The sequence below is a fragment of the Montipora foliosa genome, chromosome 1 (assembly GCF_036669935.1).
Source record: "Montipora foliosa isolate CH-2021 chromosome 1, ASM3666993v2, whole genome shotgun sequence".
NCBI lineage: Eukaryota > Metazoa > Cnidaria > Anthozoa > Scleractinia > Acroporidae > Montipora > Montipora foliosa.
Genome location: NC_090869.1, coordinates 60,442,894 through 60,457,060, shown reverse-complemented (window position 1 = coordinate 60,457,060; position 14,167 = coordinate 60,442,894). Strand labels below are relative to the sequence as shown.

At 43.4% G+C, this 14,167-nt stretch overlaps 1 long non-coding RNA gene across 1 annotated transcript; it reads left to right on the top strand.

The window, feature by feature from the left end:
* Positions 1-8,247: 8,247 nt before the first annotated feature.
* Positions 8,248-10,309, top strand: LOC137979711 (uncharacterized). Its single transcript, XR_011118397.1, has 3 exons — positions 8,248-8,333; positions 8,469-8,516; positions 9,311-10,309. It is a non-coding gene; the product is annotated as an uncharacterized lncRNA (long non-coding RNA).
* Positions 10,310-14,167: the final 3,858 nt, after the last annotated feature.

The following is a 14,167-nucleotide window of genomic DNA, read 5'->3' as shown; positions in this document are numbered from 1 at the left end:
TCAACCAGGGGACACTTCGTGACCAGCCATGTCATAGCCATACATGAACCCATCAACCAGGGGACACTTCGTGACCAGCCATGTCATAGCCATACATAAGCCTATGAAGCCTAGGACACTTTTTGACCAGCCTTATCATAGCCATACATGAGCCCATGAAACAGGGGACACTTCGTGACCAGTCATGTCATAGCCAGAAATGAGTCTATTAACCAGGGGACACTTCGTGACCAGCCATGTCACAGGCATACATGAACCCATCAACCAGGGGACACTTCGTGACCAGCCATATCACAGGCATACATGAACCCATCAACCAGGGGACACTTCGTGACCAGCCATATCACAGCCATACATGAACCCATCAACCAGGGGACACCTCGTGACCAGCCATGTCATAGCCATACATGAACCCATCAACTAGGGGAGAGAATTCGTGACGAGTCACGTCATAGCCATAAATGAGTCTATTAACCAGGGTACACTTCGTGACCAGCCATGTCACAGCCATACATGAACCCATGAACCAGGGGACACTTCGTGACCAGCCATGTCACAGCCATACATAAACCCATGAACCAGGGGACACTTCGTGAGCAGCCATGTCATAGTCATACAAGAGCTTATCAACCAGTGAACACTTCGTGACTAGGCATATCATAGCCATACATGAGCCCTTGAAACAGGGGACACTTCGTGACCAGTCATGTCATAGCCAGAAATGAGTCTATTAACCAGGGGACACTTCGTGACCAGCCATGTCACAGCCATACATGAACCCATCAACCAGGGGACACTTCGTGACCAGCCATATCACAGCCATACATGAACCCATCAACCAGGGGACACTTCGTGACCAGCCATATCACAGCCATACATGAACCCATCAACCAGGGGACACTTCGTGACCAGCCATGTCACAGCCATACATGAACCCATCAACCAGGGGACACTTCGTGACCAGCCATGTCATAGCCATACATAAACCCATCAACCAGGGGACACTTCGTGACCAGCCATGTCACAGCCATACATGAACCCATCAACCACGGGACACTTCGTGACCAGCCATGTAATAGCCTTATAAGAACCCATCAACCAGGGGACACTTCGTGACCAGCCATGTCATAGCCATACATGAACCCATCAACCAGGGGACACTTCGTGACCAGCCATATCACAGCCATACATGAACACATTAACCAGGGGACACTTCGTGACCAGTCATGTCATAGCCATAAATGAGTCTATTAACCAGGGAACACTTCGTGACCAGCCATGTCAAAGGCATACATGAACCGATCAACCAGGGGACACTTCGTGACCAGCCATATCACAGCCATACATGAATGCATCAACCAGGGGACACTTCGTGACCAGCCATGTCACAGCCATACATGAACCCATCAACCAGGGGACACTTCGTGACCAGCCATGTCACAGCCATACATGAACCCATCAACCAGGGGACACTTCGTGACCAGCCATGTCATAGCCATACATGAACCCATCAACCAGGGGACACTTCGTGACCAGCCATGTCATAGCCATACATGAACCCATCAACCAGGGGACACTTCGTGACCAGCCATGTCATAGCCATACATAAGCCTATGAAGCCTAGGACACTTTTTGACCAGCCATTTCATAGCCATACATGAACCCATCAGCCAGGGGACACTTTATGACCAGCCATGTCATAGCCATACATGAGCCCATGAACCAGGGGACACTTCGTGACCAGCCATGTGATAGCCATATATGAACCCATCAACCAGGGGACACTTCGTGACCAGCCATGTCATAGCCATACATCAGCCTATGAAGCGTGGGACACTTTGTGACTAGCCATATCACAGCCATACAAGAACCCATCAACCAGGGGACACTTCGTAACCAGCCATGTCACAGCCATACATGAACCCATCAACCAGGGGACACTTCGTGACCAGCCATGTCATAGCCATACATGAAACCATCAACCAGGGGACACTTCGTGACCAGCCATGTCATAACCATACATGAGCCTATGAAGCCTACGACACTTTTTGACCAGCCATGCCATAGCCATACATGAACCCATCAGCCAGGGGACACTTTATGACCAGCCATTTCACAGCCATACATGAACCCATCAACCAGGGGACGCTTCGTGACCAGCAATGTCATAGCCTTATATGAACCCATTTAACCAGGGGACACTTCGTGACCAGCCATGTCATAGTCATACATGAACCCATCAACCAGGGGACACTTTGTGACCAGCCATATTACAGCCATATCCTTGCATACGGCGAGAGCTACTGAAATTTAAACTGACCAATCAGAATTCAGCGAGAGGGAAAAACTGTGCTATCCTTGTGCTATCCGACGTCACGCCAATTGTTTACATTCTGATTGGTTAGATCGGTGGACATTCGCTCAGCCTTCTGTTGTGACTCTCTTGACCGTCGCTTCTTTGAACTCAGCGAGACATAAATGAATCATCGTTCTGGCAATCAATTTGCCAATCCACTTTATCCAGTTTATGGATTGGTCTAGCATGTGATTAACAACCAGGATCGCTTTTGAACTTTATTCTGTAGAAGAAGAAGACGTTGCTGAGTGAACATTTTTACGACGAAATCCCTTGGTTTGTACTGTTCAGCACTTTGATGTCCGATAACTGATCAATCACATTTGGTCGTCTGACCATATGAAGTTTTTTCAGCTCTTGTTTGTGTCCATCATGATCGAACTTCAGGTGAAGCGCTATGCTGCTTTATGCCAACTTCGGTGGCTTGTGGTGAGCTTGCCTGCTGCCCAAATTGTTGTTGTATTTGGGCAAGATTGGTCTTGGGTTGGAACTTAATAGTGAGGGGAACAATTTTTCGTTCATCTGCTGTGCCAGACAACAAACAATCCTGTCGGGTGTTCCATGTGCTTGGTGAGTCTTGCACGACCATCGTCTATCAGATCTGGATTGGAGTTTTCTTTCAGTGATTACAACTTGCGATCGTTCTGCAAACATCTACGTAGCATGCAGCACTTTTTAGTGACGCGAGGATCCCCGGTCCGTTTTGCTGTTTTAAACGGAGTTCTGCCTTTTGTGAGCTGTTTGTCTTCAGTGCTTGTACTTTCTCGTTTGTTCCTGGTGGCACAAAGTAACTTTGATGATTTCAAAGGACTTGAATCCTTAATTGAATTAGCAATTTTTTTATTAAGGAACCATTAAGTGAATGTTACACAAAATTAGGAGAAACTGTTGGTTGAATAGACAATATTTGTAGACATAATTATCTACCCAGTTTAAGTACCTAGCTCAACAAGTTGTTTGGCTCCACAAGTTTCAGTTTCAGGCCAGGTACCCGAATTCACCCAGGTACTGTTGCACACTACCATAGTTCTTTGAAAATTGAATAGCTCCTTGAACACCTGGTTGCTTGACAAGAAACTTGATGTGTTTGTTCTCTACATTGGTGAATGCAGCCACTTAAACTGTCCATTGTGGATAAACTCCAGACCAACTCTTCTTTCAATTTAATCTTTGTTCTTCGCAGGGCATCAATAATGGTGTCCCTTGTAAAATGTTAGTTTAAAGAGTTTAAGTTATTTCCCATTTCATAGGGCACTGTGGTTGCCAGATTCACTTTCAAACTTATCATGGAAATGTAAATCAATACCAGTGAAAAGTCAGTCCCTTGAATTGTTGATAGAAAATTTATTTAAATGCATATTGAAACATCAGTTGAGGAATATTTTTTTCCCACTTTGTGAACCTAACATACATTGCTGCCATTTGTTTATTGCTTGGTCATTCAATGTCTTGATCACATCAAGTAATTTATTTTTTAGGTATTGTGTATCTTAATCTAAAAACTTAACTGGTTGCTTTTTGGAGCCCTTTTGCGGCATATTTAGATAGGCAGGAAATGTTCCACATTTTATGGTAAATAGTTCTGCATAGTTTTAAGGAACATTGCAGCCAAATCTAATTGAATATGAGGCTAAAATATGCTGTTTGACATTTTGTGAATTTAAAGACTATTAATATTGTTTCCGCTTGTTTTAAAAGGCTTAAGGTTGGCACTCAAAAGTGTTCCTTCTATGATCTTATTCTGTAAAGATTACCTTGGGAGAATAGGATCAAGGCCACTTTTTTCTTCTAGCTTCTTTCCCCAGTGCCCTCTGAGAATGGAGTTGATTTGGTTTTGCCCAATGTTGAAAGATGAAACAATGCCTAAACCAGCCAGCCACAAGGATTACTTCATGGTGCTTTTTTACAAACATGGGCATGAGGGTGCTCGTAAGCATCTGAGCATTGTTTCGCATGCTAAAGTGTTATTATAAATAATCTATTTCTCTAAGAGAGTCTTCTTTTCTTGTTGGTCATTCAAAAATTGTTGGAATAGCTTGTTTGAGCTGTTGGATAGACGCAGAACATATGATGAGGCCCTCCTGGGGAGAGGAGTCCTTGTTCCCTTTACATATTTGCTTGTTTTTCCTTGTTCCCCAAATTACTTTCGAACTTGTTCCCAGCTTTTTGATCCCTAAAATTTAAATTGGTTTTCTTCCCTTGTTCCCTAAAATATTTTGATATTGTTAAAAAAACCAGTGAGGAACATTAAATTTTAGTTACCTAAATTTTGAAATTTTAGATACTAGATATTTTATTCATATTCTTACATTTTTATGTATATATTTCTTTTTTTCTTTAATATTATTTTGTGGAAAACCTGTAAAATAGCTTCAGATAAGTGTTTCTACCCACGTTAAATAAAGATTATGTATGTATGTATGTATGTTACTCTGTTCCCCAGTTTAAATTAGCCATGTTCTTTTCTTCCCCAAACCCCTGGGAGTGCCTCTTTGTTGATGTTGATTCTCTTATTGGCCTAATAGCAATTCACTGTTGAATTGCAAGACACAGCAAGTTCTTATTTGGGATTGAGGGAAGAATAAATTTTCGCACAATAAAAGAAACACAATTTTGACTGCCCCTTTTAGATTTTGCTCTTTTCAGACACGAACCAGCTTGTTTGCACCTTTCTGGCGACCTGCGGGAGGGCAAGCTCTAGAAACTCTTCCTTAGCGAGCCTTCCACTGAAAAACTTTCCAAGTCTGGCTTTCCGGTGTTAGGGGCCGAGGGTTTTGTGCAAAATTCATCAGCGGCTTCCTTGCAGCTTCTAAAAGGTGTTCCTTCGGGCAATGGTTAGTAAACGTTTTGTAGTGCTTATACAAATTTTCGCTACGTGAAAATGTATGTTCACACGAAAAAAATATCAGCTTGACAATTTTTCTTTCCCGATACTCCATTTAAAATAAACGTGAGCGCCATTAGTAATAAAGGGCCAGAAAACCATTTAAAACATTTTGTGGCAATTTTTTTGTCAACAAACTTGGGTTGTCGGCGAGCAGAATTCGAACGTGACATCTTATGCTTTGGCTTTTATTTGTGCTTTTTCTAACTATTCTAAGACGAATTCAGGCTGGTATTTTCGAATCAAGTGCAAGAAGACGGCAAAACCGTATCGATATTTATTTGAGTTAACTTCGCGAATACAGACTTTGACCGCATCCTTGCGTAGATCAACAACAATGTCATTTACGAACAACCGAAATGCACTGTTTCCGGTGAAGGGGCAAATGATTGACAGGATAGCACAGTTTTGACTGCCGCGCGCACTGCGGGCGCAGGTTCCGTATGCAAGGATATGAACCCATCAACCAGGGGACACTTTGTGACCAGCCATATCACAGCCATACATGAACCCATCAACCAGGGGACACTTCGGGACCAGCCATGTCACAGCCATACATGAACCCATCAACCAGGGGACACTTCGTGACCAGCCATGTCATAGCCATACATGAACCCATCAACCATGGGACACTTCGTGACCACCCATGTCACAGCCATACATGAACCCATTACCCAGGGGACGCTTCGTGACCAGCCATGTCATAGCCTTATATGAACCCATCAACCAGGGGACACTTCGTGACCAGCCATGTCATAGCCATACATGAACCCATCAACCAGGGGACACTTCGTGACCAGCCATATGACAGCCATACATGAACTCATCAACCAGGGGACACTTCGTGACCAGTCATGTCATAGCCATAAATGAGTCTATTAACCAGGGGACACTTCGTGACCAGCCATGTCACAGCCATACATGAACCCATCAACCAGGGGACACTTCGTGACCAGCCATGTCACAGCCATACATGAACCCATCAACCAGGGGACACTTCGTGACCAGCCATGTCACAGCCATACATGAACCCGTCAACCAGGGGACACTTCGTGACCAGCCATGTCATAGCCATACATGAACCCATCAACCAGGGGACACTTCGTGCCCAGCCAAGTCATAGCCATACATGAACCCATCAACCAGGGGATACTTCGTGACCAGCCATGTCATAGCCATACATGAACCCATCAGCCAGGGGACACTTTATGACCAGCCATGTCATAGCCATACCCGAGCCCATGAACCAGGGGACAATTCGTGAGCAGCCATGTCATAGCCATATATGAACCCATCAACCAGGGGACACTTCGTGACCAGCCATGTCATAGCCATACATCAGCCTCTGAAGCCTGGGACACTTTGTGACCAGCCATGTCATAGCCATACATGAACCCATCAACCAGGGGACACTTCATGACCAGCTATGTCATAGCCATACATGAGGCCATGAAACAGGGGACACTTCGTGACCAGCCATGTTATAGCCATATATGAACCCATCAACCAGGGGACACTTCGAGACCAGCCATGTCATAGCCATACATGAGCCTATGAAGCAGGAGACACTTTGTCACCAACCATATCATAGCGATAAATGAGCCCATTAACCAGGGGACACTTCGTGACTAGCCATATCACAGCTATACATGAACCCATCAACCAGGGGAAACTTTGTGACCAACATGTCACAGCCATACATGAACCCATTAACCAGGGGACACTTCGTGACCAGCAATGTTATAGCCATATACGAGTCCATCAACCAGGGGACACTTCGTGACCAGTCATGTCTTAGCCATATATGAGTCTATTAACCAGGGGACACTTCGTGACCAGGCATGTCACAGCCATACATGAACCCATCAACCAGGGGACACTTTGTGACCAGCTATGTGATAACCATACATGAACCCATCAACCAGGGGACACTTCGTGACCAGCCATGTCATAGCCATACATGAACCGATCAACCAGGGGACACTTCGTGACCAGCCATGTCATAGCCTTATATGAACCCATCAACCAGGGGACACTTCGTGACCAGCCATGTCATAGCCATACATGAGCCTATGAAGCCTGGGACACTTTGTGACCAGCCATGTTAAGCCATATATGAACCCATCAACCAGGGGACACTTTGTGACCAGCTATGTGATAACCATACATGAACCCATCAACCAGGGGACACTTCGTGACCAGCCATGTCATAGCCATACATGAACCCATCAACCAGGGGACACTTCGTGACCAGCCATGTCATAGCCTTTTATGAACCCATCAACCAGGGGACACTTCGTGACCAGCCATGTCATAGCCATACATGAGCCTATGAACCAGGGGACACTTTGTGACCAACCATGTCATAGCCATAAATGAGCCCATTAACCAGGGGACACTTCGTGACTAGCCATATCACAGCAATACATGATCCTATCAACCGGGGGACACTTTTTGACCAGCATGTCACAGCCATACATGAACCCATTAACCCGGGCACACTTCGTGACCAGCAATGTCATAGCCATATATGAGTCCATCAACCAGGGGACACTTCGTGACCAGCCATATCATAGCCATATATGAGTCCATTAACCAGGGGACACTTCGTGACCAGCCATGTCATAGCCATACATGAGCCTATGAAGCCTGGGACACTTTGTGACCAGCCATGTCATAGCCATACATGAACCCATCAACCAGGTCACACTTCATGACCAGCCATGTTATAGCCATACATGAGCCCATGAACCAGGGGACACTTCGTGACCAGCCATGTCATAGCCATACATGAGCCTATGAAGCAGGGGACACTTTGTGACCAACCATGTCATAGCCATACATGAACCCATGAACCAGGGACACTTCGTGACTAGCCATGTCATAGCCATACATGTGCCTATGAACCAGGGGACAGTTCGTGACCAGCCATGTAATAGCCATACATGCTCCCACCCAGGGATTCCATATGGCCCGGCAGACATGACGTACCCACCCAGGGAAAGCTTTTTGGGCAGCACATACGTTTTAAGTCTGACCATCTACTTGTACTTATTATGTGGGGACCGTTTGCTTTTTCTCCTATCCAGAAAGGTATCGTTTGTTATCATTGGCTAGTTTCTGTAAATAGGATATAAAACGGCTTATTTTAGTGGCCACATTCTACGTCATCCACACGTCATGGTCATAGTGAGTTCTTGTGTTCTCGTCGTTTTTTCCCGAAATCAGAGGTACACAAAATAATTTCTTCTGTCGATCGCCTGGTTTTAATAAAGGGTAAGTGTTGATTTCTATTTAAGCGATTAGTACCTGTTACAGCTTTCATATCGTCGTTATCTGTTTCATGAAAGGTGTGTGGTGTTTTGTGGGGGTTTTTATCGGTCACATAAGGTGTCAAAACTACCGTGGTACTAATAGCAACGAATGATTCTCCTAAAATTCAGTTTGTAAATTTTTAAATTACAAATTCCAGTTATATTTGTAAATTCACGCAATTATTTTGAGACCAAAACAAGATATATTTTTAAAGTAAACATCTACCTTCAGGGGTGTCTTCAGTGAAACGGATGTAGCGATTTCCGATTACGGCGCAGATGTCCCATCCATTGTATTAAATGTGGCTACTGGAATATTTCATTTATTATTGAAGAAAGTGCTTTGTCAGCTTCTTGTCAGCGCACTATCGAAAGCGCTAACTAAAATCTTTGTGCAACCGCGTGGAAAAGGCTCTCATGGTAGAAATATTTCGAATTGTAAAATTCACCAAAACTGGTTTGTTGGAAATAGGATTATCTCGCTGCTGTCAATTTGATTGCAATCAAGCAAGGCGCCTTTGAATGATAATCTTTACATTGCTATCTTCAAGGCAAAAATTAATGTTTAGGAAAACAGCACCTCAAGAAATGCCTATTGTATCAGACGAGGGAACTCCGCCCCAACACCTTTCTCCAAAATTGGCCAATCAGAGGACACCACTTTTTTCCTGTCACAGCTGTCGATCTCTCACAAGTTCTAGCTTTCCTCCAGCTTCAATGTGGCTAAGATTCTTCGATTTTTGATGCATATTTCAGAGTAAACCGGCCTAAACAGGAAAAGGTCGCGCACATCGATCTCATCAAACACAGCAACAGCAGCAGAGAAAAAGAGGCCGGAAGCGGACCAACGCAAAAGTTTAAGATAAGCACAATGTAGGATGTACGTAAAAACAATGGTGACAGCGATTTCAGTATGCGGGCTGGTTATGTGGATCGTTTACATGGTATTTTCCTTGCCATTGTGAGAAGATTATGGGAAATGCCCTTGGTCTTATTTCTTTATCGCTACAGGTGTGTTTATTTTCGTTCACTGGCAGTGTACTGACAGACCCTGATTTAGCACCTCTTCAATTTCCGTGATTTTTCTTCAGATGGCTACGATAACTTATTCGCCGATATGCTTTGTCAGGTGTCTGAAGGCCAGTTCTTTGTCTTAATTCCGCTTAACTTTCCTGCTTCGCATCACTCTATGTTTCTGTGATCCGTCCGCATGTTCTCTTTTTTCCTTAATTAAAGGGCCTCTTTTTCTACCCTACTTATCTTTCTCTTTACAAATGCAAACATCAACTGTAGGCAAATCAAATTATTCCATTTTTTGGCTGTAATTTCAAGAACTTCAATTCTCGTACTCCTACTTATTTTTTTGTTCTTTTACCGTTTTCCGTTTTCGCACAACAGGTATACATTTAATAACATTTTCTCCAACTTATTCGTCTATATGGCAGATCATACTGTACAATGACTTACAACCGGTCTGAACTGTAAAAATGAAAGAAGAGGCTGGAGCTGATACAAGACCCGTAATATCAATAACAATTACAGCCTTGGACAAAAATTGTTGAAACACTTTGCAATACCTTGTTCCCCCACAAGGTTGTTTTGCCAAACTGGGCTAAGAAACTCGCTTGCAAACGACATTATAAGGGGAGAATGAGCCGCGAAAGTTGCAGGTCTGTATATTCGCGTATTGTTCCAAGGAATTTTGTGAGAGACTTAAACATTTTTTATTTACAGCCGCTGCCCAATGCTTGCTTTGTTCAGTGCATTCCACGTGAGCGCCTACTTGGCGTCTTGTCTGTTCAAAATCCAACAGATATTAAGCGGACTGGAAACGAGTGTGTTGCCATGTCAGCATCTTAAATGAGTGTCACTTTGTGCCTTATCTAAGTTTGAATATCATTACTCCAATATCTTCGGAGATATTCTTAATTTCATGATTCATTGCAGACATTTGCAATGTTTGTGAGGTCAATTTTTAAAGAATAACTTGAATATGTCTGGAACGAAAGAAGGAATTCCCAAAATAGAAAACACTATTATTCATCATTTGGAAAGGTCTTTAAAACTAGCGAAAGATATCTGGCCATAACCAAACACGCCCGTGGGCACAACGTAGTTCAGTGTTTGTAGGCAGCCAAAGACACAAATGCCAGTTAATTACTCGGAATACCTGAAAGGTATCCGAGTTATAATCTCGGCTGACTTTTTTTTGGGTGCAGCAAAATGCACAGCAGAATTAGGACGCGGGGATTTCATTCGTTAAAAGTCCTGCGCGATAACCCCTACGGAGAGGTTGTAATTGAAAATATAAGCATTTTTCAGATGCAAAACAAACTTAAATTGTGAACACACGAACCTAAAATCTCGCAAAGAGTAAACAGGACGTACACAAAAGCGAATGAAAGAATCCTAAATAAGAAATTTTTACATCTCAGTGATATTGAGATAAACTGATTGAAATGTTAAATTGTTGGAAAATCTACGTTATCTCTATCTTTGTGAATTGGTACTGTAGCCATAAGTGTCAAAGTGAATTATGTTATTGGTAATTACTCGGAATACCTGAAAGGTATCGGTTGATTTTATTCGGTGCCGCAAAATGGTCAATAGAATAACCTCCCTCTTTAACAAAACTACGTTTTCCAACAACAAAAATAACAGTCGTGGTGTCGAGCGTCGTGTGAAGGGGATTTCTGCGCGCTCTAGGCTTCAAACAGCCACAATTCTTACAGAGTTCTATGAAAATCCGGATTTATAACATGCGGTGCCAAAGCGATGGGAGCTGTGTTGGGGTTTCAGTGTGAAACTTTTAATGATGTTCGCCGATTAATTTACAAACAAGTCCATGTTCTGAGTGAAAGCTCAACTGCAGCTTAAGATTAAAAATGCTGGATTCAGTCTTCTGGAAATGTTATGAATGAGATAGTTAATCTCGATCATGATGAAATCGTCAGTACAGAACTCCCAGAAGTGGTCTGTTGGAAATGCTTGAAATTTCTTTTCTTTCTTCTTTTCTTTATACGATCATCATGCGCGGAGGTCATTTTTTAAAAATTGTTTCACGGGAGGGGGACTCCAGTTGGCAACGGGCGGGGATGATCGTCGTATCTTAGGGGTCAAAATCAGGGATCTGGTATCTCTTAGGCTGTCTTATATGTTTTTGGGCCACCAGAGTCTAAGCTGGTATCTTTTAGGGTATCTTTTCAAGATAATAACATTACATAATAACAACAGCAACGACAGCTTTTAAAGTTGCTTTTATCATTTAATTATGTCCAATTATCATCATGTAACTTAAAGTGCGGTATCTTTTAGGGATAAAAATCTTATGTTGCCACGCCTATCTTCGTAGAATCCGGTATCTTTTAGCAGTATTTTTGAAATTTTCCGACGATCATCCCCGCCCTACGATATATGGGAGTCCCCTCCTCCCGGGTTTATATAGCTAGTCACCGCATTATTCACAACACTGTTAATTTCGAAACTTTGCAGCTGGTTCAGTGCCAGTGCAGCTGGAAAGAGGAGGGCTAAGTTTGACTTAGCCACATTAATTACAAGATGGTTTTCACAAGTTCTCTTTCTTGCTACGCTAGTGTTTCACTTTTCCTTGGCCCACTGGTTTCACTTTGTATGTCACCCATGCATTGCATAGATTCACGTTATTTCCGATCCGACAACCTGCACCAAATCAAACTACTACTTTTGCTTGGTGACTGTAAACTCTAAGCAATGTTCACCAATACGTTATCCGTTGTCACGAGCCCTCCAGACTTCAATTGGCTGCAGAAACACTTACTTCTTTTGTTCCTTAATTAGCAAATTTGAACATCGCTTTAGTCTATTCAAACCTTGAAGTTTGTTTCTAAACCTTCCAAAATGTATCACCCTACTTCTGTGCAACACGGTATTCCGAGTAAACGCTTTAAAGAGCGTCTTGTTTTAACCAACAACAAAGTTAGTTGCAGCCAAACACACCTAAATGGCACCTGAGCCTAGTTTAGGAGTATTCATGCACGCCCGTTTCTCGAAAGTCCCAAAAACTTTTCGGGCCCGAAAAGCCAACCGTTTGTTTTGGGAAGGCGACCTTTTAACAAGTCCTCAAGCTAACTAAACAAAATATGTCTGTGAAGTTTGACGACTTAAATCCTCTCCGTTCTTGAGATACAAAAGTTATTGTGACACCCGAAAATGTCCTGAAAAGTTTCAGGACTTTCCAGAAACGGGCCCCAGGAAGGCCTCGGTAAAAAAAAAAAAAACAATTCGAATTGAACGTGAAACTCAGTGGTAACCCAAAGTCAAGGATTGAAAAACGATTGGCACCTGAACCCAATTCAACATTCGTTAGCATCCAGAGAGGCCAGAAAAAATGAAAATGTAAAGAAATAATTTCAACCTGGTCGCAACCCTACTTTGTCATCACGTCATTGGTGCGCTCGTTAGCTCTCTCACATTGATGAAATGGCGGATTTTGATTGACGCCAAGCTTAATCCGTCACTGAAGGAATGGCTATTTTCACTTGACAGAGTCGAAAAGCCTACTCTCAAGTTAAATCACAAACGCATTCAAATACACTTTTTCAGGTACGTACATGAACTAATCATAGAATGACACCAGGCTCTGGGTTATACCGGGGATCATCTTTATAAAAATGAGCGAGATTTGTAATGTTCAACATAATTGGGAATGCACGGCAATTGTCAAAGTCACAGCGAACCCCCCTTCTTCTATTACACTTTTATCATTTTCTTGACACAACGCCTTAAGTGGCACCAGAATCCAGTTTAGTATTAGGCGTGCGCTGCCCGATAGGCCTAAATGTAAACAAATAATTTTAACCAAACACGAAGTTCAGTTAAAGCCAAACACACCCAAGTGGCCTGCACCCGAACCTTGTTCAGTATTCGGAAATCTATGACAAGTTCTATTTCTAGGAAATCACCTTAAGTGGCACCAGTATCCAGTTCAGTATTCTGCGTGCGCGGCTCGAGAGGCTCAAATGCAACTGAAATAATTTCAACCGAACCCGAAATTCAGTTACAGCCAAACACACTTAAAGTGCAACTGGCCGTTTTCATGGAAGTGGGGTAAACCGGGTAGGTGGGGTCGAAAAATAGCTCGCGTTTACATGCAATCTGACCACCCCGGAGACCCGGGTGGCCTTTCTCGAGGCCACTGCAAGGTCGCTATGTACGTAAACAGGCAAAATGGCGGGCGAAGGAAGCATTTTGGCGGTTAATGCTCACTTACTTTCACTAGCTTCTCTTGCTTCAACTTTTCAGTGCTGTGGCCTCTTATTATCACTTTTAATGCTGCAACGCCTCCGCCGAAGGCGGACACGAGCCGACCCCGGGTTGGCGAATTACCTCACCTTCAAGCGTTTGCCGGTAACATGGCTAAAGGCGACCCCGGCTGGGCGGGTCTGGAAGACCGGGCAAATCGCCTCAGCGGGCTACCTCACCTGTCATGAAAATGCAAGGTTGAAAAAAATAATAATAATAATAAGAGTTTATATGGACAGGCAGGTTACCCACCTGAGTTTTGGTTCAATCTAAGCGGCACCAGAACCCAGTTCAGTATTCGTGCCCGTCCAGAGAGGCCCAAATGTAAACAAG